Here is a 26,079-nt window from a genome sequence, read left to right on the forward strand (position 1 = left end):
CCATTTCTTTTTTTATTATTAATTTTTTATTGCAACACCAAAAAATTACATTCAATACAACCAGTTGCCAATTGCATTTTGACTGTTTAACCCAGCCACCCCCAACCTTCATCACCATCCCCCTCCACCCCTCTCTACCCCCGATCCCTCTCCTCTCTACCAATCAACTGAATAGTAGTACATACACTGACAAAGCATTCCTATTTTAACAAAAGATTTCAGTTAGATATCAAATTTGTCCACATTAAGATTGTGTTTGGTCGTGCATCATTTACTCTTGCTGATGAAAGTTCCAGGTAAGAAATGTCCAAAAAGCTCTGAAGCCAGTTTGATATTTGAAATATCATGGGGAGGTTTTCAATGCTGGACTACAATCTTCTCAGCTGCAGTCAGGCCTGCCAGTCAGATTTTGCATGTTTTTTTCCGTAAGGGAAAGGTGGGAGTCATCATTTAGAAGATGTACAGCGGGGTCCATTGGTAATTGTACCCCTGTTAGTTCTGTAAAAGTACTGATAACCTTCCCCCACAAATCAACATGAGCAATAAGGGACAGGAACAAGTCCCATTTGATGTCTAATTCTCGGTGTTAAATATAATCACCCCATTTCTAATGGACACTTGTGAAATAACAAATGCCTTTCAAAGACTTTGAAATCACAATCAATTATTACATTGTAGTTTATATATATAGTTATTATTTATTTACTATTACCCAGTTATCCATATTAGTAGTCAAGGTTCTAGATCTACAGACTTTCAATATGAATATTTCCAGTATAAATTTCTACACTGACATTCACAATGGAAGTGACTCAGACAATCAGGCCTTGCTTTAAGTATGCTATTTTTATTTCAAAAGTATACCTCATTCACAAAATACTTGCTTTTCTCTATATTCTTTGTGCTATTGAACTAAAGTTATTTACTTAGTAACATAGGACGGTTGGCAGGACATCAGAGTAATGATCTCTCATATCTCTTACAACATTGGGACGGTAATCTCGAGAAAGAGAGATGAAAGGTTTTATGTAATGTTATACTTTCTTTATCACTTCAAATATTCATGACCAATTTTCCACTTTACAGCATGTTTTATAAACATAACAATTGAATGTGCCACATTAAAAAATTGCCATTCTAGTCTACCTATCGAGAAAATGATCTTACGCTCTTCTTTCTTTCACTTGCTCAATGTGACCTCTCACAAATGCAATGTATTGCAGAGTGTATAGTGGATTTCAAATTCTGACATAAAATTTGATGTTATTTAATCATGAGACAGATTCTGCTCACTATTTATGATCAAGGGTCAGTGAAACTTCAGTCAAGGGTAGTATATGAAATCAAATATTAGAAATATAAGTCTTAAGAAAATGTTGTCCTGTTGGCTTTACAAGTGTGGCAAAGGGAGTCTCATATCTATTAGAGTGAAGAACTCCTGAACTTGAGCTAAAAAAACTAATTAAAAACATGCTGTTGCAAATTTTGTGAAGTCATTTTATGCCCAAGCACTCTTTCTGCTACATAATGTGTTAACTACCGCCAGTCATTGCAAATTAGAAGTAAGCTTGGGAACTTATTCTTCTAGTTTGATAATATTATTTAAAACTATAAAAATATAACTTAGGAAAAAATGTAGCTCAGGTGGAGTTTGGTTGGATTGAGTTGTTCTCCAACTTGGCAATCCATTTGCAAACATTTCATCACCATACAAGGAGACATCCTCAACTATACAGCTTTTTACCTTTAGTTTCTGGCTCACTTTGTTTCCTTTTAATCCAGTCATTATTCCCAGCTTTAATTACAAGGAGGTGTCAAAGTGAGTACAACAGGTGGCCGATATCTTTATGGGTTATTAACACCATCAATGAATTGCTCCTCTCCCTTTCTAAAGGATGTACAGTACTTCCCTCACAAAAGGTTAATTCCTAGGATGAGGTTATTGACATTTGAGGGGAGTTGTTGGGGAGATGTCAGAGGAGGCTAACATTCTCTTATTTAGTAATGTAGCTGGAACAACAATCTTAAATTTTCTGGGTTTACTCATTTCCTTGGTTACGTAAGGAAATTACTTTCAATCTTTTTATTGATTTAAAAGAATAAGGGTAAATACAAACCAGAGGAGAGGTTATCTCAAATACATAATTCAATAATAATACAAACACAGAAAGGTGTATACACTGTCACAATCATGTATAGTATTAAGCTAATATGAAGAGAAAAGAGAACCACCTCACTTCTTAACAATTCATGAAAAAAAGATTCAAAATTTTCTATTATTGGAGGAAAAAACCCCACTAAACTAACCTAAAACAAAAAGGAAATTAACCTGAAGGAATTAAGCATTCCTGAGAACTGCCCTGAGGCAAGTACTCCAAAAAATCAGAAATGCTTCATTTCTATGGTAAACCAGATCATGTGGCTTGATATAGACTTCCTTTAATTTAAGTTTACTGCATAATCAACCTAACACTGCCCATAATTAAACTAATGAAATAGATAAGCTATCTATTCCACAGTATTGATGAAGACTGAGAAGCACATCAATATTTCTAGTTATCACTACAATTTTAAATGCTTAAAAATTATGGGACAATTGGTGAAAAGTCAGATTTCCGTAAGTCTGATCATTCATAGCTGAGGAGACTCTATAGTTCAGCATGGAGCTGTCAGCAATTGCCCACACTGATTTTTGAGCCACAGTATGGCTGGAGAGCATTCTGATCTGTTCCACCACCACCTGATATGGACGCTCCAATATACAGTATCAAAAGAGGCTGCAGAAGGTTATGGAATTACCCAGTTCCATCACTGACAGAACTCTGGTTACCACAGGGCATCTTCGAGAGGCTATGCCTTCAGAAGGCGTGATCTATCAGTAACAACTGGGGTATGCCTTCTTCTCATTACTATTGTCAGAGAGGAGGAACTGGAGCCTAAAGACACACAACTTATTGATTCACAAGCAGCTTCTTACTCTCAGCCATCAGATTTCAGAACTGTCCATGAACCCATGAACACATTATTGCTCGTTTACACCCTTTGTTTATGGTTTTAACTTATAATAATTTTTATATCTTGTATTGTACTGCTGCCACAAAATGAATGTCATGAAATGTCAGTGATAATAGACCAGATCCTGATTCCGATTCCGGATGTGTTTCTGGAACTTTGCTGGCTTATTACTGTCAGTGATTTCCCACCGCTGGCTGAACACTGTCAGTAATTTTTTTTGTCACTGGCTTAATTCTGCCAGTCATTTCACATCACTGGGTGAACACTATCAGTAATTTTATAAGACCATAAGACATAGGAGCAGAATTAGGCCATTTGGCCCATTGAGCCTGCTCCACCATTCAATCATGGCTGATCCTTTTCTCCCCTCCTCAGCCCCACTCCCAGGTTTCCTCCATGTCCAATCACGAACCTATCAAGCTTTGCCTTAAATACACCCAAGGAACTGGCCTCCACAGCTCCCTGTGGTAACAAATTCCACAAATTCACCATCCTCTGGCTAAAGAGTTTCTCCGTATCTCTGCTTTAAATGGACATTCCTCGATCCTAAGGCTGCGCACTCATGTCCTAGACTCCCCCACCATGTAAAACATCCTTTCAACATCTATCACGTCAAGGCTTTTCAACATTCGAAAGGTTTCAATGAGGTCCCTCCTCATCCTTCTAAATTCCAGCGAGTACAGACCCAGAGTTATCCAAAGTTTCTTGTATGATAACCCTTTCATTCTTGGAATCATTCTTGTGAACCTCCTCGGAACCCTCTCCAATGCCAGCACATCCTTTCTGAGATGAGGAGCTCAAAACTGTTCACAATACTCAAGGTGAGATCTCATCAGTGCCCTATAAAGCCTCAGCATCACATCCCTCCTCTTCTATTCTAGACCTCTTGGAGTGAATGCTAACATTGCATTTGCATTCTTCAGCACTGACTCAACCTGCAAGTTAACCTTTAGGTGTTCTTCACAAGGGTTCCCAAGTCTCTTTGCATCTTATATTTTTGGACTTACTCCCAGTTTAGAAAATAGTCTGCACATTTATTTCTAATACCAAAGTGCATGACCATACATTTTCCAACATTGTATTTCATTTGCCACTTTCTTGTCCATTCTCCTAATCTGTCTAAATCCTTCTGCAGTGTACCTGCTTCCTCAACACTACCTGCCCTTTTGCCAATCTTCCTATCATCTGCAAACTTGGGCAACCAAGTCATAAATTTCATCATCTAAATCGTTGATATACAGCATAAAAAGAAGTGCTCTCTACAGAACACCACTAGTCATTGGCAGTCAAACAGAAAAGGATTATTTTAATCCCACTCACTGCCTCCTACCAATCAGTCAATACTCTGACCATCCTAGTAACTTTCCTATAATACCATGGGCTCTTAACTTGGTTAAGGCGTTCATGTTGGCACATGGCTAAGGTTAAGGTGTTAAGGTGTTTGTCTAGTGATCTGAAGGTCGCTAGTTCGAGCCTTGGCTGAGGCAGCATGTTGTGTCCTTGAGCAAGGCACTTAATGACTCATTGCTCTGCGGTGACACCGGTGCCAAGCTGTATGGGTCCTAATGCCCTTCCCTTGGACAACATGGTGGCGTGGAGAGGGGAGACGCAGCATGGGCAACTGCCAGTCTTCCATACAACCTTGCCCAGGGCTGCACCCTGGAAACCTTCCAAGGCGCAAATCTATGGTCTTACGAGACTAACGGATGCCTATATAACTTGGTAAGCAGCCTCGTGTGTGGTACCTTGTCAACAGCCACTGCATTCCTTTTATCTATCCTACTTATAATCTTCTCAAAGCATTCCAACAGGTTAGTCAGGCAAGATTTTCGCTAAAGGAAATGATGCTGACTTTGTCTGTCTTGTGTTGTGTCACCAAGTACTCCATAACCTCATCCTTAACAATTGACTCCACCATCTTCCCAACCACTGAGGTCAGGCTAACTGGTCTATAATTTCCTTTCCTTTCTGCTGTCTTCCTCTGTCACCATGCCAGAGTGCAATGAATTTTGAAAGATCTCTCCTAATGCCTCCACAATCCCTACTACTACCTCTTTCAGTCCCTAGCTCAATTTACTGTTACTAGCTGAACTACGGCCAGTGATTTCATGTCTATGCATTAAAACCTGGTTTCCACATGAGTTAAACACAAGAGCCATAGCTTTCTGAATTACCCAGCATTGGGAATCTTCTCTCTGATTCTGCACCAGGTCAGAACACAGACAACACCTCTGAACACAAATGCTGGAGTAATATTTAAAATGAAACCAGAAAACGCTGGGAATACTCAGCAGATCAGGTTGTATTTGTTACATTTTGAAGGCCCATCACCAGAAACCGAATGTTAACTCTGCTTTTCTCTCCATAAATGCAGCCTGCCCTGCGGAATACCTCTAGTATAGCTTTCCAACATGTGAACTTGTTGATCAATTTTCATTTTTGAGTGGCAATTTGTGGACCACAGAAAAGAAAGTAAAGAGTACATTGTGCTATTCATTATTGAAGAGTTCTTTTAACCGTTTCAAGTTCATCTTTTTACTCATGTAAAATCTGTTAAAATTACTTGTGTCGTCTTTAATAGTTCCAAGGAGTCAGGAGTAAATCTAAGTTCAAAGGAAGTATATTATCTATGTATATATATGTGACCGTATGCTATCCTGGGATTTATTTCCTCGCAAGATTTCAAAGCAGACCGAAGAAATCAGTTCAATAAAATCAATGAGAAACTACACATAACGACTGACAAACAACCAATGTGCGAAGGAAAACACACTGCATACGCAAAAATAATAATAATGATAATAATAATAATAATAATTGGATTACTTACACAGACACAATCAAGTGGCAAAGATCATTCACCAAAATCTTTCTTTAAAATACAAACTCATAAGAAAACCATAATATAAATACAAGCCTGATCCAGTGTTTGAGTCAGAATCCAACAAATTAAATTGTGACCAATCCATTATTACAGATATGACAATCGATAATAACTGTCCAGATATGATATTACAGGATAAACAAGCAATTACTCAATAGATATAGCCATTCAGAAACCAAACACAACGTACATAAATCAATTAGTGAAAAACATCAGTAATATGCTGATTTAAAAGAGGAAAATGATAGTCTTTTGAACATGAGCAGAGTATACATTGTCCCAATAGTGATATCTACAGCTGGTATCATTCCAAAGTCACTACACAATAGCATTAAACAATTTGGCCTACACAGCAATATTTATGTAAATCTTCAGAAAGCCACAATACTAAACACCACCAGAATAGTCCAAAAGTTCCTGGCAATTGAGTGTGCCTGGCTGTGCTGGTTTTACCAGCTTGAGCTGAGAAAATAACAAAAGCATAAAAATAATAATAATAAATAAGTAAATGGATAATACAGAGAACATGACTTGAAGGTGGGTCCATAAGTTGTGTAATCTGTTTAGAGTTGAAGTGAGTGTAGTTATTCATGTTGGTTCAGGAGTCTTATAGTTGAAGGGTGATAGCTATTCCTGAACCTGGTAATGTGGCATCAAAGGCTCCTGTACCTCCTTCCTGATGGCAGAAATGAGCACAGAACACGGCCTGGATGAAGGTGGTCCTTAATGAAGCTTTCTTGCAGTAGCGCTCTTGCTCCTTGTGGTATTCTGGAGTCTGACAGTCATGATAAACAGTATAGTAGAGAAAAGTCAAAGGTCACCGAAGGAGTTTCCTAGGGGGATCTACTCTGGACAACCCTTGTGAACTAATCAGATGATCGGGGCTGGTGCTCCACAAAGAATCTTGTGTCTCAGTTCTAGAGTCGTTGCTGCCCAGCAAAGTTAGCAATATAGTCAGAGTCATAGTCATAGTCATACCTTATTGATCCCGGGGGAAATTGGTCCTCGTTACAGTTGCACCATAAATCATTAAATTGTAATAAAACCATAAGTAATTAAATAGTAATATGTAAATTATGCCAGCCTATTGGCTCAGGGTGTCTGACCCTCCAAGGGAGGAGTTGTAAAGTTTGATGGCCTCAGGCAGGAATGGCTTCCTATGATGCTCTGTGCTGCATCTCGGTGGAATGAGTCTCTGGCTGAACGTACTCTTGTGCCCAACCAGTACATTATGTAGTGGATGAGAGACATTGTCCAAGATGGCATGCAACTTGGACAGCATCCTCTTTTCAGACACCACCGTCAGAGAGTCCAGTTCCATCCCCACAACATCACTGGCCTTATGAATGAGTTTGTTGATTCTGTTGGTGTCTGCTACCCGCAGCCTGCTGCCCCAGCACACAACAGCAAACATGATCGCACTGGCCACCACAGACTCGTAGAACATCCTCAGCATCGTCCGACAGATGTTAAAGGACCTCAATCTCCTCAGGAAATAGAGACAGCTCTGACCCATGGTGGATTCTAGAGAAAGAGGAAATGAGAATATTAAGTAAAAAAGCCAAAGAATTCCCAAAGTCAAACAGAATAAATGGTAAGAATTTTTTTCCACATTAAATCTTGTATCTAGAATCTCGGGATAAGTTATCAGCCATTATTGTAATTAGGTGCGGGGAATCATATTTTTACCTGCAGCTTTATAAAATCACTGGAACCCTTTACTTCAGAAACTAATTACTCTCAGTCAAAAATATATACTTAAGACTGAAACTGATCTATAATTTGCAATATGAGAATCAACATAGGGACATGAAATTGTTGTAGGGGTTCAGAGACGTGATAGGGAATAGTGGATCAGGGCTGAAGGAATAATTGACCTATTCCAGCTGTTCTGGTTTCTAAAGCCTTCAGATCCCCAATTGTACCACAATCATGGCCCAATAAATCACTGGTAGGGCTCTCGGCACCACTGTGCAAATCTATATGAAACAGTGTGGCAGGAAAGCAGTATCCATCATCAGAAACCCCCACTACCCAGGACCTGCTCTCTTCTCATTGCTACCTTCAGGATGAAGGTACAGGAGCCTCAGGACCAGTTCCACCAAGTTCAGTTACTGCCCCTCAACCTTCAGAGCCAGCAGCCACTGGAGATGGGAACAAATATACTTTGAAATAGGTTGGCGGTGAGACAACCCTCTGGTGATCTCTTATAAAGTCGTGAAAATCTGCACAATCATTGAACCCTGGAACATTGAGAAGGGGTGCCTGAAAGCTTAGCCTGATATGAAATAAATGAGTCCCTTTCTCAATATATGTTACCGTGCAATGTGATTAACTGTCTACATTGACAGCTTTTCTTAGACCAAATGAAGCAACAGTGTGAGTGATGATGCTGGTGATACAAGATTCAGTGTGAATGACTTGTTGTAGCAGGGAGTTTCATTTCCAACACAAATAATTTGGAAACCTCTCTGATCTTAATTTAAATTCTTAGTTTGTGAGGAAGGGAGGAGGAGAAGATGGCGGCGCGACGGCAGCGCGCACGGCCACTTCGGTGGTGATGTCTGTTATCTGTCAAGTAGGGGACCATGCACAATCCTGATTTGATGGAGACGGATGTGAGAGTACAGAGGAACACCTGGAAAACTTCTGAAATGCCCACTTCGCTGCCGCTGCTACTGTGTGGTGACTGGAATCTCCGGAGCCGAAGGCCCCGAAATCCTCGGCTTTGCTTGTTTCAGCGGCTGGGGCAAGATCGAAGGCACTCGGCAGAGGATGGCGCTCGGGAGGCTGTATTGGAGAGGCTGGTCGGAAGCTCAAAGTTTTCAGACGGATGGACTCAGTGTTGGCTGTGGTCGGCTGCTTCCAAGGCATTGACAAGTTGTGTCATAGGGAGGTAGCTAGGAACGGACCCAAGTGCAAGACACAGACACTGAGGTACTAGGGACAGGACTAGGATACAGGGTGAGGGCAAGGACATGGATACGAAAACCGGGAACCTGGAACAGGACTGGACAAGAGAGCTAGGAGCCCGGGCTTGGACTCCGAGCCAGAGACTGGACAAGGACCCAGTACCTGGGTCTTGCCTCTGGCTCGGACCCCAAAACTAGCAAAGGACGAGGCTTGGCTGGCAGGCAGGACAAGGCTGGAGTCTTAGAAACTTGAGGCGAGGCTTGGCAGGAGGCAGGAGACTTGAGGCGAGGCTTGGCAGGAGGCTGGAGACTGGAGTCTTCAGGCTTGAGGTTAGAGACTTGAGGCGAGACTTGGCAGTAGGCAGGAGGCTGGAGTCTTCAGGCTTGAGGCTAGGCAGGAGGCTGGAGGCTCCTCCTGGGCAGGGCACGATTCCCCTGGGCAGGGTGTGGTACTCCTGGGCAGGGCATGGTACTCCACCCAATGGAGGTAAGGGACAAGAAGGGACAGAACCAACCGCAGGGTACTGGCAAGACGGCCTGACTACCCGGCGGAGGCAAGGGGCAGGAAGGGAGCTAGGAACAGGGTGGCTCCAGGATAAGACAGCAAGACAAGGCAAGGCTAGGCTTCAGGCAATGCAAGGCAAGACAGAACTTCAAGCGAGACGAGAGTTACCGGCAAGACAAGGCAGGGCTTCAGGCCAGGAAACAGAAGGCAGGGGAAGGGATACAAGGAGTAAGGACAAGAACAATCTAGCAGCCACGCCCTGGTCTCTGAAGGTATTTATGCAGCCAGCCCCAATGAGCATCAGCTGCCTCAATTAAAGCTCAACGAGAACTGAAACAGGGTAGCCAGGAAAACCCGGAGCAAGGGTCGATGGACCAGACCGTGAACCGGAATACAGACTTCGCGGCCTGGAGGTTTATGGCAGGGTGTTTCTCCCTTTTGCCGCCTGTTATCAGGGACTCAGGAGTCGATCGACTCAGGGACTTTTGAGACTTTATTTACTGTGCCCATGGCTTGTTCTTCATCAAATTATGGTATTGCTTTGCACTGCTGTAACTGTATGTTATAATTATGTGGTTCTGTCAGTGTTAGTCTTTGGTTTGTCCTGTTTTCTGTGATATCACTCCAGAGAAACATTGTATCATTTCTTAATGCATGTATGCATTTCTAAATGACAATAAAAGAGGACTGAGTGTCCTCATAATCTAGTAATCTAATATTCAGCTTCCAGAGTCCAAGAGGCTTATTGCTAACCTTAACTTTCTAGCACAGCAGCACACAGCACATCCTTCGCGAAGGGTCAGGGCTGTTTATGACAAAGTTAAACTTCTAACCAATATTCCTTGCTCAGCTTCTTGTTGTAATCAAGAAACAGTCTTCAAATCATATTGCAAATTGCAAAAAAAAATTTCTGAAGTTAAAAAACAGCTTTGCAAACAAGTAGTACTGTCTGAAAAGTATAGGTTGGCGGCCCACAGTAGGTGATGAGCTGATCAAGAGGTATGGATTACAAAGTGAAGGCATCATCAGACATTCTCATCACATCAACTAACATAAAACAATGGGGTTATGTTAATTGGCTTACATTAAACCAAGCAACTACAGCTAAGTTATCTGCATCATTGTGGTAGAGATCAAGAAAGGTTCCAGAACAGACTTATTTTGTCACTTAGCACATTAAACATGGTCACAATTGGGATATTTGTGTATTCATAGAGTCAGTTGTCACAGCAATAATTTTGAGAGCCCCAGAAGCTTTTAGACCATTTGTGTGAATTACTTTGTCCCAGCAAAGGTATCTGAGAAACATCACCTACAAATAATGTCATCCAGTGGCAAAACAGTATTATTAACAGCATTGGGGATTGTTATGAATGACAAGGAGAATGATAGAAAGATTAGATAACAGTAAGCTAGTCTTTGAAGAGTAGGTGGAAACAGTATAACCTCACTATAGTGATGGTACCTGTAGCTATCTATATTGGTTAGTGCTTAAAATCTCCCTTTGAATTTCAGGGTTGGTGGACAGTGAATGCAATACTATTACCAAGGTATATGTATAATTTTATATCTGTATTGTACTACAAGCATTTATATTTCAAGCATTACAAAACATATGAGTTTAATTTCCAGCCAGACGGGGGTCAAGCAATGTAAACTGGGTCAGGTGGTTTTCTGGCATCAACCCAGAATAGAGCTATCATTCCCAGATCAACAGGGATGGTGCAAGCGCACCATAGGAGAAATGGCCATGGTACCAAAAATGTCTCCTGTTCTCTGACGCACTTCCTTAAGTGGCTGGCTAATGTTTGTGCCAATCTTTCTTAACACTTAATAGATGGCTTTTCTGGAAAGTCCTCATACTGCCTGATTGTACAGATGTTTCTCAAGACTGGTCTTAGTAAACATAATTTTTAAACAACTTTCACTAAAAATCATTGATTATGTTTTAAAGATTGGAATCTTCACTGATGAACTAAATAAATTCGTATTTTCTCTGAAAATTACATTAAGGTTATTATAATTAGGTGTAGTAATGGGGTCAATCTCCCACTAGCTATTAAATGCTCCTAATGGCTTGTGCCTCAAGTAGCCTCTGACAACCGAGTCTAGCTTATGGCTTTCATGTGTGGCTTAACCACTAAGCTCAGTGGAACTGTTTCTACCAACAGAAGAAGGAGCAAAAGTGAGTTACAGGTGCTTTAAAACTAGTCTCTTTGAGCAATTGGGGCTCATCAACTGTGGTTGGCAGCTCATCTAGAAGGAAAACTCTGATTTCTAACCTCTGCTGCCTTGCGATGCTACCCACTCACGGGCAAGGTTGTGGGAGTAAACCCTAAGGGAAAAATCCAGAGCTGGAGTCAGTAAGAGATTGAGTTAATGGTGACTGGCAACTCTGCAACGCTGCTGGTACCAAACTGTATTGGTCTCTGCCACTCCTTTGGGTTCATCAGATGTGTGGAGAGGAGGAGCTTGGTACAAGGGACAACAGTTTTATCTCCATATCGTACTGCCCAGGTTTGCGTACCTAGACAGCTAGGACGCATTATCAATGGTCAACTCTGACTGACGGAGGTCTCAGAGACATTGTAAGCAGCGTAGGTGTTAATTTGAATAGATGTAAATATTCATGCTTACATCAAGTGCCATTGAGTATAGGTATAAGGAGCCACAAGAAAGTAGCACCTATCATCAAGGACCCCCACCATCCAGGCCATGCTCCCTTATTGCTACTTGCAGCAGGCAAAAGGTACAGGTGTCTTAGGTCCCATAAACCAGGTTCGGCAACAGTCATCACCCGTCATCAGGCTTCTGAACCATTGCAGATAACTTCACTCACCTCAATGCTGTACTGATTCCAAAACCTACAGACCCACTCTCAATAACTCCACAATTTATATTCCCAGTATTACTTCTTAAAATTTGCACTATATATCTTCTTTCATGCATTTGTTGTTGATCAGTCTTTGTTTATGTATAGTTTTTCATAAATTCTTTTATATTTCTTTATTTTCCCATAAATGTCTGCAAGAAAATAAATCTCAAGGTAGTATATGGTGACATATATGATAATAAATGCACTTTGACTTTTGACTTTAAAATACACTGTAGAATTTTGAAATTGTCATTTTAAAGAGCATTATTTCAAAACTATATTAGATTATATTAATTAGATTAGACTATGAGGACACACAGTCCTCTTTTATTGTCATTTAGTAATACATGCATTAAGAAATGATACAATATTCCTCCGGTGTGATATCACAAAAACACAGGACAGACCAAGACTGAAAAACTAACAAAACCACATAATTATAACATATAGGTACAGCAGTGCAACATTACCATAACTTGATGAAGAACCGTCCATGGCATAGTAAAAAAATTCAAAGTTTCTCGAAAATCCCACATCTCACGCAGACGGGAGAAGGAAAAAAACTCTCCCTGCCATGCCCGACCACAGTCCGACTCGGAGTCGTCCGAAAACTTCAAGCTCGGATCAGCCCTCCGACACCAAGTACCGAGCACCATCCCTGCCTGAACGTTTCGACCTCAGCCTCGGTCGCCAGCAGCAGGCAAAGCCGGGGATTTTGGGGCCTACCCTTCGGAGATTCTCGATCACACAGTAACAACAGCAGCAAACCAGGCATTCCAGAAATTCCTCCGGCTGTTCCTCTGCTTCTCACGTCTGTCCTCATCAATCAGAATTGTCCACGGCCCCTATATGGTATCATATTCAAAGATAGTTACATAAATAGTGTTTTCAAAATTCCTACTAATCTATTAGCAGTTGAGAATTTTCAATATTAGGTGATGCCTGGTAAAAAGAAAGACTTACTGTTCAATAATCTCATCCCATCATTATGCCTAAATTTGGAAGAAGGCCAAATTTGAAGATGTGAGAAAGGATCTAAAAAGCGTGGATTGGGACAGGTTGTTCTCTGGCAAAGATGTGATTGGTAGGTGGGAAGCCTTCAAAGGGGAAATTTTGAGAGTGCAGAGTTTGTATGTTCCTGTCATGATTAAAGGCAAATTGAATAGGAATAAGGAACCTTGGTTCTCAAGGGATATTGCAACTCTGATAAAGAAGAAGAGGGAGTTGTATGAAATGTATAGGGAACAGGGAGCAAACCAGGTGCTTGAGGAGTATAAGAAGTGCAAGAAAATACTTAAGAAAGTAATCAGGAGGGCTAAAAGAAGACATGAGGTTGCCTTGGCAGTCAAAGTGAAGGATAATCCAAAGAGCTTTTACAGGTATATTAAGAGCAAAAGGATTGTAAGGGATAAAATTGGTCCTCTTGAAGATCAGAGTGGTCGGCTATGTGCGGAACCAAGGGAAATGGGGGAGATCTTAAATAGGTTTTTTGCGTCTGTATTTACTAAGGAAACTGGCATGAAGTCTATGGAATTGAGGGAATCAAGTAGTGAGATCATGGAAGCTGTACAGATTGAAAAGGAGGAGGTGCTTGCTGTCTTGAGGAAAATTAAAGTGGATAAATCCCCAGGACCTGACAGAGTGTTCCCTCGGACCTTGAAGGAGACTAGTATTGAAATTGCGGGGGCCCTGGCAGAAATATTTAAAATGTCGCTGTCTACGGGTGAGGTGCTGGAGGATTGGAGAGTGGCTCATGTTGTTCCGTTGTTTAAAAAAGGGTCGAAAAGTAATCCGGGAAATTATAGGCCGGTGAGTTTAGCGTCGGTAGTAGGTAAATTATTGGAGGATGTACAAAGAGACAGAATCTACAAGCATTTGGATAGACAGGGACTTATTAGGGAGAGTCAACATGGCTTTGTGCGTGGTAGGTCATGTTTGACCAATCTATTGGAGTTTTTCGAGGAGGTTACCAGGAAAGTGGATGAAGGGAAGGCAGTGGATATTGTCTACATGGATTTCGGTCAGGCCTTTGACAAGGTCCCGCATAGGAGGTTAGTTAGGAAAATTCAGTCGCTAGGTATACATGGAGAGGTGGTAAATTGGATTAGACATTGGCTCAATGGAAGAAGCCAAAGAGTGGTGGTAGAGAATTGCCTCTCTGAGTGGAGGCCTGTGACTAGTGGTGTGCCACAGGGATCAGTGCTGGGTCCATTGTTATTTGTCATCTATATCAATGATCTGGATGATAATGTGGTAAACTGGATCAGCAAATTTGCTGATGATACAAAGATCGGAGGTGTAGTAGACAGCAAGGAAGGTTTTCAGAGCCTGCCGAGGGACTTGGACCAGCTGGAAAAATGGGCTGAAAAATGGCAGATGGAGTTTAATACAGACAAGTGTGAGGTATTGCACGTTGGAAGGACAAACCAAGGTAGAACATATAGGGTTAATGGTAAGGCACTGAGGAGTGCAGTAGAACAGAGGGATCTGGGAATACAGATACAAAATTCCCTAAAAGTGGCGTCACAAGTAGATAGGGTCGTAAAGAGAGCTTTTGGTACATTGGCCTTTATAATCAAAGTATTGAGTATAAGAGCTGGAATGTTATGATGAGGTTGTATAAGGCATTGATGAGGCGGAATCTGGAGTATTGCGTTCAGTTTTGGTCATCAAATTACAGGAAGGATATAAATAAGGTTGAAAGAGTGCAGAGAAGGTTTACAAGGATGTTGCCAGGACTTGAGAAACTCAGTTACAGAGGAAGGTTGAATAGGTTAGGACTTTATTCCCTGGAGCATAGAAGAATGAGGGGAGATTTGATAGAGGTATATAAAATTATGTTGGGTATAGATAGAGTGAATGCAAGCAGGCTTTTTCCACTGAGGCAAGGGGAGAAAAAAAACAGAGGACGTGGGTTAAGGGTGAGGGGGGAGAAGTTTAAAGGGAACATTAGGGGGGGCTTCTTCACACAGAGAGTGGTGGGAGTATGGAATGAGCTGCCAGATGAGGTGGTAAATGCGGGTTCTTCATTAACATTTAAGAATAAATTGGACAGATACATGGATGGGAGGTGTATGGAGGGATATGATCCGTGTGCAGGTCAGTGGGACTAGGCAGAAAATGGTTCGGCACAGCCAAGAAGGGCCAAAAGGCCTGTTTCTGTGCTGTAGTTTCTATGGTTCTATGGTTCTATCCTGGCTCCAACACCGCCTCTGCAGAAAAATTGTTTGAAACATTGAACAACTTGAACCAAGATATTAGCATACTACTAACAATGTGATTGGGTTCCACTGGAAATCTCATTTTGCAAAATCAAAGTTTGAAGAAAATATTGTTTCCTCAAACAAAAATAAAAGATGGTAAATATTGCAGGCAAAATATGTTCCAATCTTGGCCAAAAATATTAAGCTTCTCCAGGAATTCAATCTTGAAGACTATTTGTTAGGTTAGATATAATCCTTGTGTGCACAGATTGCTTTTCATGTACTATTTAGTCAATTGAACTAAAACATAGGCACTGGAAATGAAACATTCAATTTATATACCACAAAAACCCACAGATTGCAATGTAACACAGCAAGATAATCTACTTTCTGTACCACAGATTGAGGATTAACCTGAATACACAGGGAAACTCTTGGGTGCTGCTTCAAACTTTTATTTTGGGATTGATTTCACCTACCTGAAAGAGTAGATCCAGCCAGAGGTCAACATCCCATTTGAAGGAAGATGTTGGGAAGAAACTGGATCATGCTCTGTCATATTTTTGAGCACACCATACAATTTCTCAGAAATAATTAACATTTTTGAAAATCAAGATCTTGGTGGAAGTATTGCATTCTCTCCCTCTCCTCTGAATCTAAAAGTTTTTCTCCTAGTGTATCACAAAGATGTATGCCAATATCCTACAATATGCAACGTCTACCTTTGTAAGATTTCCATAATTTTCAGTCAGAGATGTATAATCCACATCAACTGAGTTTAACTCCTGCATGAAGAAGCTTTCATGATACCTGTGAAATTTGCTTCAGGGGAAATTATAGACCTGGCTGGTGGCGTAGTGGCATCAGTGCCGGACTTCAGGATGAAAGGTCACGAGTTCGAATCCAGCCGGCTCCCCTGCACGCTTTCCATCCGGGCTGGGTTACGAGCTGGTGATCTCTTTGGAAACTTATCCAGCAGAAGGCAATGGCAACTATTGCTGTAATTTGCCTCATACACGGTTCCCCACTACGTCAGAGAGGCGTGGAAGGAAATTGTCCGCTAATTAGAGAAACTCTGGATGCGACGTGCCTCTAAGCAAATACCAGGAAAGCATTAGCAATCAGACTTGAAAGGGTCATCTTAAAGTTCTCCTTTAAGGGAACATGTTTTCTCAGTCAGCCTGTAAGCCCCCTATTTCCTAGTCATTGTAACTGCGCTCCACACCTTCCCAGTTCATGTCCCACATCCATCTGCCATTTCAATACATGAAACCTTCTACAAACCATGAACTAATGCTCCCACTTTCAAAGTGACTGTCATCATAAGTCTGATCAAACCCTCCAACGATATCACTAAACACACTTGCACATGACAATCACTTTGTTCCCTAATGTCAGCTACAAACACCAGTCATATTTCTGCCAATTTGGCATGTCCATCCCCTAAAGGTAATTGCTGCCTTTATCAACTGACCAGTCACCCACCGACCTGCTACCTCCTTGTGATTCATTGCCCCACAGCCATCACTTGCTCTGACCTCCCTACATCCTGGTCAGATAGTAACCCAGTATCCACAACTCCTGATACTTTTACCTCCACACATACCCCAAACCCACCAAACCCCATGAATCAGGACTAGCAGTGCACTCATGAATAACATACACATTAGTCCTTAATGAAGCATCTGATTAGCATACTGACCAAAATGTAGACACATACCTCCAACTGGACTGCACTTGGTGCAGCACACACAAAATTCTGGAGGAACTCAGCAGGCCAGGCAGCATTTATAGAAAAGAGTACAGTTGACGTTTCGGGCTGAGACCCTTCAGCAGGACTCTTTTCCATAGACGCTACCTAGCCTGCTGAGTTCCTCCAGCATTTTGTATGTGTTGCCTGGATTTCCAGCATCTGTAGATTTTCTCTTGTTTGTACTTGGTGAAGCCTTCATTTTTGAACTCAAAATTTGTAGAACAGAAGATTTAAACTCAAAACTTTCTAATTCAGTGACCTAGCAAGGCAAAACCTCCAACAATTTAACCTGCCAGTGTTGTAAAATAAAAATGGAACTATTCTGGTTTGAATAGTATTTAACCTAAAGGGTTAACATTTTTATCTCCATCCAAATTCTGTTTTCTCACTATTTCCTGTTTTTAATTTGGATTTCTAGCATCTGAGATTTTTATGCTTTTCAATTAAGTTGTGAAACACACATTGGGGTTGTCTCCTTTTCTTGCAAGTCAGTATCAAAATAAATGAAAATCTATAACCTGTTCTACAAAACTACAAATTGGTTTCTACAACCAACGATCAAGATGTAATTTCATTTGTAAGTTCACATTGTGGATTGAAAAACTACTCTTGTTTAATTACATCTGTGCTATGTTTGGTTCATTACTATTAATCCAATGCAGACATCTATGTACCAGTTATAAATAACATCACCTATGGAAAATATGATTGACAATGTAAACTGTCAGAAAATGATACAAGTGATAGAAACACAAGAGTTTCTGTCGATGCTGGAAATCTAGAGTAACACAGAGTTACAAAATACACGTGGACTAAGATGTTAACTGTCCTGTGCTGTCACCAGTGGGATCATCAGTTGATCTGCCACCTGTCTTCAGGAGTTTCAGCCCGCTTATGATCAAGACTCACTCGAGGTGGTGGGTCAGCAGTGCTAAAGCATCACCTCCCACTGGTGAGCTTAAAAACTTGGCATCTGCCTCCATCAGAGTTGTTGGTCACTTCCATCCAACAGATAGTCTGCTCTTCAGGTGTCTATGCAAGTACTGAAGGGTTTGCAAGATATGTATACACTGTCTGACTATCTGCCCCTCTGGACATACTTGGTCCATACCCATGCTGATCCTTTCTCTGCTGCCTCAGCTACAGCCCTGCTGGTTGACTTGACCTCTCATCTAGTGAAGCCAAGGTCACGCAGCCACTTCTGAAAAGTGAACGCAATAAACCCACGGCGGCCTACTTCGAATGGATAGCATGAGACCTTCCACCCTCTGTCTCTGCACTCTGATCTTAATTCTGCATACTTGGTTAACTTGCACTCATGGGCTTCATCGAAATTGTCTTCCCAGGGGACTGTGAGTTCACCAATAACCACTTCTCTACTGGTGTCAGACCATACGATTATATCTGGACGCAATGTTGTGAAAGCTATTTGCTCCGGGAAACTGCCTTTCCCGTCCAGGTCAGCCTTGACACACCAATCATTGGCTGAAGGAAGTGTGCTTCACACACAAAATGCATGGGGAACTCAACAGGTCAGGCAACATCTATGAAGAGGAATAAACAGTTGATGTTTCGGGCTGAGGCCCTTCATTGGGAGTCAAGTATTAAACATAGGGGTAATAGACAAAAAATCTCTTTAGTTACTATTTATTTATTTACTGACTTACAGTGTGGAGTAGGCCTTTTCAGTCCTCTGAGCCGCATTGCCTGGCAATCTCCCAGTTTAATTCTATCCTAATCACAGGACAACTTACAATGACCAATTCACCTACCAACCAGTACATCTTTAGACTGAGGGAGGAAACCCACGCTGTCACGGGGAGAACATTCAAACTCCTTCCAGTCAATGGCAGGACTTTTTTTTCAGACATATTAAGTTTTTATTCAGTTTTCTACTTGCCTTTGGAGCATCAAGTAAAAATGTACAGAGTACATTGCTGGCATTACAGTTTCCTAGCCAAATGCAGAAAGTCAGAATTAATTTAAAAGACAGTTGATCAGCAGAGCAAAGCGGAATAATAACCGACTTTATCCAGTCAGTGTCTGAGATTATCTTTGCTTGGATCCATGCCCTGAGTTCAGACTATGTTTAACCATTTTACATTTCTACAACAAGTTTATTTTTCAGAAATTCATTTTAGACAAATATTTAGTGCTTGCTGAGATCTATTTTCATCACCACAACTCAAATCCACTTACATTACCAAATTAATATAAAGCTTGTCATTTATTTCAAATGGGAGGGGGGGTGGTCGGGGGAATCTGTGTTATCTATACCAACAGAGCCATAAAAGTTGTAAACCATTTGATAAGAGTCTAAAAATATAGAATATGCTGTCCTTAATATGGTCAGTATATATTACCTGTTCTTCTTCATTAGGTAAGTAATTAGGTTGGTAACACAATTTGAAAGTACAGGCAAGGGGAAGCTGTTTGATATTTATGAATCTGAAGTGTTATTTTACGTATTAAGGAGTAATGGTAAAGGTGAATTTAAAAAAGAACAGAACAGGCAGGATGCAGACAACTTTCAAAGAAGATTGTTAGGAGTTTGCAAGTCATCTGGTAAAGAGAGCATGTTTGTAGAAATAACTTGTAATCATTCCTTTTTTTTTCAGTAATCCACTCCTGGTGTTGTGATTGGCTTATTGATTGACAAGAAGCAGGGAAAAGAGGGCATGGCAACACAGGCATATGTACATTAAAAAAGAGCTACACTGAATTCACTTGATGTAGGTAGCTGTGCTTTAGAGGAAAAGTTTAAACCTTTTCCTTCACAAAATATATTTCCAAACAAAAACTGAAGGCTTGAAAGGAAAATAGTAAAATGGCTTGAAAATGAAAACAACTTTAAAATAATGGACTTGTAAAGTGAGAAGTGAAAGGGAAACAGTTGAGCAATATTATCTTTTGTAGGATTAAATAAACAGTAATCGGCTGTTCTAAACTGCCAGAAAATCTGGAAATGAAATGCAGAAAAATGTGTTTTTCAAAACGAAAAGAAAACAACAACATTACTCATCAATTGCACACAAGCACTCACAGGATGTTATTGCTCAGAATACCTCACTTTGATCTTATCTTGAGATTTGGTACTCTCTAGCGGTTTGCGCACTCCTTCTATAATGACCATCTGTCATCTTGCCTTTAGAATGCTTCTTCCTCTTTGGGATGTATATATCCTGGGCCTTCCAAATTGCTTCCAGAAAATTCCAGCCATTGCTTCTCTGCCATCATCCCTGCCAGTGTTCTTTCCCAATCAATTTTGGCCAATTCTTCTCTTGTGCCTCTGCGCATATACTTAAGGTAGAAGTTGATAGATTTTTGATTTATCAGGGTGTGAAGGGATATGGGGAGAGGGCAGGAGTTTGGAGCTGAGAGGTAAAATGGATCAGCCATGATGAAATGCTGGACCAGACTCGATGGGCCGAGTGCCCTAATTCCACTCCTGAATCTTATGATCTTATAACTGTGTGTGCTTTTCTCCTTGGGTACTTTGTTTTCTTTTCACATTCCAAAGATATGTGGGTAGGTTAATTAATTTGCAACCATCTTAGTGTAAGTTCATGACAATATGAATTAAAAGAGAGTTGGTGGGAATATGAACAAAAATAAGTGGCAGGGGTACAGGAGAAGAAGGAGAGGGGTGTGGGTTCTTCCCTGGGATCTGCCTTCGATCTGATGAACCAAATGGCCTCCGTTTGTGTGCTTGCAACTATGGTTGCTCTTCTTTCTATTTCACTTTGTCCCAATATCTTGGACCATAAGACCATAAGATATAGGAGTAGAATTAGGTCAGTTGGCCACCAAGTCTATTCCACCATTTTATCATGGCTCATCCATTTTCCCTCTCAGCCCCAATCTCCTGCCTACTTTCCATATCCCTTCATGCCCGAAAACAAGAATCTATCAACCTCTGCCTTAAATATACTCAATGACTTGGCCTCCACAGCTACCTATGGCAACAAATTCTATAGATCCACCATATTCTGGCTGAAGAAATTCCTCCTCATCTCCATTCTAAAAGTATGCCACTCTGTTCTGTAGCTGTGTCCTCTGGTCTTCAGCTCCACCACCTTCTTCCTTACCTTCTTCTATATCCTTATTCCAGCACAGATTGTGTGCCTCTAACCACCTTTGGCCTTCATTTTGGGCAAAAGTTGGTTTATTTTGACATCTCATTCCTTTCATTCAGGTTAGAGCTACTGACTAGGTTGCCAACACCACTCTTCCCTTCCTGAATGGCTTCTTGAAACTCCTTCACAGGAGTACATTCAGCCAGAGGCTCATTCCACCGAGGTGCAGCACTGAGCGTCATAGGAAGTCATTCCTGCCTGTGGCCATCAAACCTTACAACTCGTGCCTTGGATGGTCAGACACCCTGAGCCAATATGCTGGTCCTGGACTTATTTCATAATTTACTGGCATAATTTACATATTATTATTTAACTATTTATGGTTCTATTACTATTTATTATTTATGGAGCAACTGTGACAAAAACCAATTTCCCCCGGGATTAATAAAGTATGACTATGACTATTTCTCCCTGCGTTACCTGGACAGTCATCAAGGTCACAATCACACCTTGACATTCTGCTAATTCTAGGCTGAAAGAAGTCAATCAGCACTTAAACATGGCTCAGAAATTAAAATAGCCCAGATTTATGCTACAGCTAGTGAATGACTGATGATCTAAACACTATTCTGTAGGCCAACAAATGACCCTCAACAGATTCAGCACAATTATTTAATCAATGGATTCAGAGTGAAGCGATAAGCTGCCCAGACTCACTCAATTTAAGACCTGACCTGAGCTTTGTAAATCACTTTGAAAAATCTATCTGTCATTGGTATCAAGTTGCTAGTATCTCCTACTGAAGGGTTTACAGTATTCGCAATGCAACACACCTCACATCACCCCACCTGTCTCTCATTTACTTCTTTCTCTTTGCCTGCCTTCTTCTGCTACTCTCACCGAAGTCCAACCACCCCCTCCACTACGTTACCTGCCATCTTTCACCCTGGCTCATTCCACCAACCGTCTCAGACTGCTCTGTTACAACTACCCCTTTCTGTCACCATTTTCCCTCTTTACACTCAGTCCTAATGCAGGTTTCAACTGGAAACGTGATGATTCCTTTCATTAAGTGATGATTATCAGATTGGAACTTTACCTAAGTTTCTTTTCATTGATAAAGGCTGTTTTTGACTAAACCATTGAAGGCATATTGACAATTTTATGCCCCCTGCTCTCCTAGCTTTAAAGAAGGCCATCATGAAACATGTTTGGTTGTATTACAAATATCCTCAAGAGGAGAAGTAGATTCAGCTTGTAGCTGACGTTAGGCAAATGACATGAATGTCCATTCATGGACTGTGGGCATCTTCACACAGTAATATGCTGTCACTCAGAACAAGCGACACTTGCAAATTTCATGCAAAATGTTACCCTTTCAGTGAGTTTAACTCCAGCAGAGTTAATGGCAGTGGCCCTTCTTTTAAATGTGCCAAACTTTGTGAATTGGATGTTGACTCTCGATGCCATGGAGCTCAGAATCACTGCAAAGCGGTACTAAGTTTAAGGTCTATGTATCAGCATTTGTGGTGGTATTGGACTTGCTGATCGTGAAGCTCCAAACTCAGAAGTTCTTAAGTCCTTTTGGATATACGTAAATAGCCATAATCTTCAAAGACTAGTTTACTTCCCTGTTTATTCTCCACAATGAGCTTTAGCTTCCAATATCCACTATTTGAATGGTGCGTCCTGCTTCTCTACTACGAAGAAGATACTTCCACCTAACAAAGCAGTTAAAAAACACAGTTTATTTATTTTCAGTGATACATGCTTAAATCCAATGTTCTTAAAACATATTTAAATCTTACAGAGAATTTCTTTTTTATAAAGCATTTCTAAATTATAAACCATTTCTAAAACACAAAGAACTTCCAAAACACAGGTACAATTCCTATAAGCTAAAAAGACATATATTTATACCATTTTTCTACCACTTGGTTGGCTTTACATGTACATGATACCTTCTCAGATTCCACACCACACCTCCCCTGACCGACACACTTACAAATGTTCTAAAAGCACTTTGGAGGTAGTCAGTCATCTCAGCTTAATGTTCACAGTTCAAACTTAATGCTATAAAGCTAACTTTCTTGAGTACATAAACCTTCCAACTACAAACTCATCATTATTTGATATGCTAAATAATATTATCCTTCTAGTTTGGCAAGCTTCCTTGAACTAAACAACTTAGAGTCAGCTTGTCTGTTTAAAACAAGTCAAATTAAACAACCCATTATCTTATACTGTATCTCGAGCAACAGTAAACTGGGGGTAGTGAGCTAAATCTTACTTCTTGCAGTCTGGGTGTTCATTACCTGCAGAGCTTGTTGCAAAGCTCTTCTATAGATATTTCTTGCTTTAACTTCTGGCTGATTACTGCTTTCCATTTACATTTAAGAACTGAAGACTGGCTTCCATTTTCAACTAAAGGTCAAACAGCTGTTAGTTGGAAGTTTATTTACATCTGTTTGTGATCTCACAAGTGGCAGCTGCTGTGTTTAGAAAGCAAGTCTAGCAAACATCCAAGAGACCCACCAGCCAGGAGTGAATACCCATCACACACAATTGCTGGGAAGAATGGGTAGGATGGAGGGAGTGGTAGAAGAATCTTTTGTACTGTTTCTGCAGTTTAGGGTATATGTTTGTTTTGAGATTTCATAAGGTTCGGAGGCAAACAAGGAAGAGGGAAAGCTTAGAAGTCTGGAAGCAAACTGCTGTCCGGTTCTATGCACGTTGTCTGGAAGCTAACCCATCTTTCCATGGAGATGGTTGAGACCAAGGCCTGGAGTATGCTGTAAACCAAGACTAACTCTGGAAGATAGGCCAAATATGAACTTAACAATTCTTTATAATATTTAAATATCCCATAAAGGGGTGTTGAAGCCACCTTTTGTCCTGTGTCTGTTAGAATTGGAAATGGGTGGCTTAGTAAATAGCTGGGTCATATTTAAAATCATCTCAACTTTTATATCCCAAAATTTGTTAAAGTAATTCATTCTTTTCTTTGACCTAATGAAACCTTCTTTTCAAAATCCTTTGATCTCGGTCCATGGTCAAATATTTTCTGGGCTTTTCCATTTCGATCAACTTAATGTGAAAACTTTTAAAATCCAAGGAAAAGTCTACAACAGTCACATATCTATCAGAAGGGATTGAGGAAATGAAACTGATCTAATCTTGCTGGCAATGAGAAATAGCTCAGAACTGCAGAAAAGTTAAACATTTACATGTTTCTTGTAAGTGCAGCAAAATGAAAATCCAACAGTGATTTTACTTTCTAGTTAATTTCTTTACTTCAGAATCAGGAACTCAGCCCAGACATCACAAAACAAGTTGAAGCTGCTGAGTTTTAATTGCCAAGAGTTTGATGCCTTTGCCCTTTCAATAACCTGATGCAGATTCATAACTAAAATATGATGCAACAAAAGGTAATTGCAGATGTTATCTAAAACGATGAGCAATCATTCTAAATGAAATAAAGATGGAGAAATATGATATAAGATATGCAGATTCTCAATTATACATTTTTAATCCTATGTCCTCACAAACAAACTCACTCAGAGATGATCACTCATTTAGGCACATACTCTAACATTTCAAATACCTTCATATAGATTTCAACCCAAGAGCTCACCACACATATTGACCCAATACCACCCAAAAGCATGAATCTGTGGATACATGGATGCAAAGTATGACTGCAAAATATCAGAAGAATAATTCCTCCATTTTGCCAAGATATTGGATGGATATGTGCTTGCTTTTATGCACTAATTACAAATAAAAGCAATTTAATCCAGTCCAATTGAAAGATCTTAACCTGAAACACTAAGAGTCAATTTCCCTCCATAACTGCTGCAATATCAATCATTACTAGTGACTTCCAGGAAATTGTAACAGATCCTTCTTGCACTGTTCACATCAGCATACATGATATTTTTTTGGGCATCAAGTGTACTCTAATGATGTCAATATCCATTCCACACCTCTTTCTGCCCTTACCAACATAAGGTGGAGCTTCAAGCTGCAATTTATGAACACCATTGAACAGGCACTCTGTAGCTATATGCACAACAACTACCTTGTTGCTTTTTCCATTCCTTAGGAGAACACATAGTTGACACTGGCCAAGTTGTCAGGGCAGCTTCAGAATTGACTACAAGCTCCTCAAATTAGTAAATAACTTGATAAATTGGTTTATTATTATCACATGTCCCGAGGAACATTAAAAAGCTTTGATCTGCACGCTATCCATATGCATCAATGGACTGACGTAGTTGAAGGGAAAGCAATAACAGAATCCAGAATAAAGTATCACAGCTTCAGAAAAAGTTCATTGCAGACAGACAATTAGGTGCAAGGACATAACAAGGAAAATTGTGAGGTAAAGGTCAAATACTGTCTTAGATTTTTTTTTTGCTTGAAAGTTTAGGGTTTTGAGGCTGTGGGGAACTGGTCAAGTGTACAAATTAAGGCCAGCCATAGATCACCATGATCATATTGAACGGCTGGGCAGGCATGAGGAGCTGGTGGTCTATCCCTGCTCCTACTTTCATGTGTTCTGTGCATTCAAAAATCCACAGAATGGATTGAAACACAAAATAATTTCTCCTATATGTAGCTCCTCGGGTAATCATATATCAAGGACAGCATCAACCCAATATTGAAAGGGTCAGTTTGCCAGCAATGAATTGTGTTGTGTGGTTCCAGGATCTTAGACCAGAAGACATATTCATGTCTGTTAATGAACAAACAGCTCCAATGCAATCTTTAGATAGATGGCATTCCAGATGACCCTCTCTGATGACAAATATGACCAATGTATTTGTATGCACAGCTTTCTTAATTCTGCTATA

The sequence above is a fragment of the Mobula birostris genome, chromosome 30 (assembly GCF_030028105.1).
Source record: "Mobula birostris isolate sMobBir1 chromosome 30, sMobBir1.hap1, whole genome shotgun sequence".
Lineage (NCBI taxonomy): Eukaryota > Metazoa > Chordata > Chondrichthyes > Myliobatiformes > Myliobatidae > Mobula > Mobula birostris.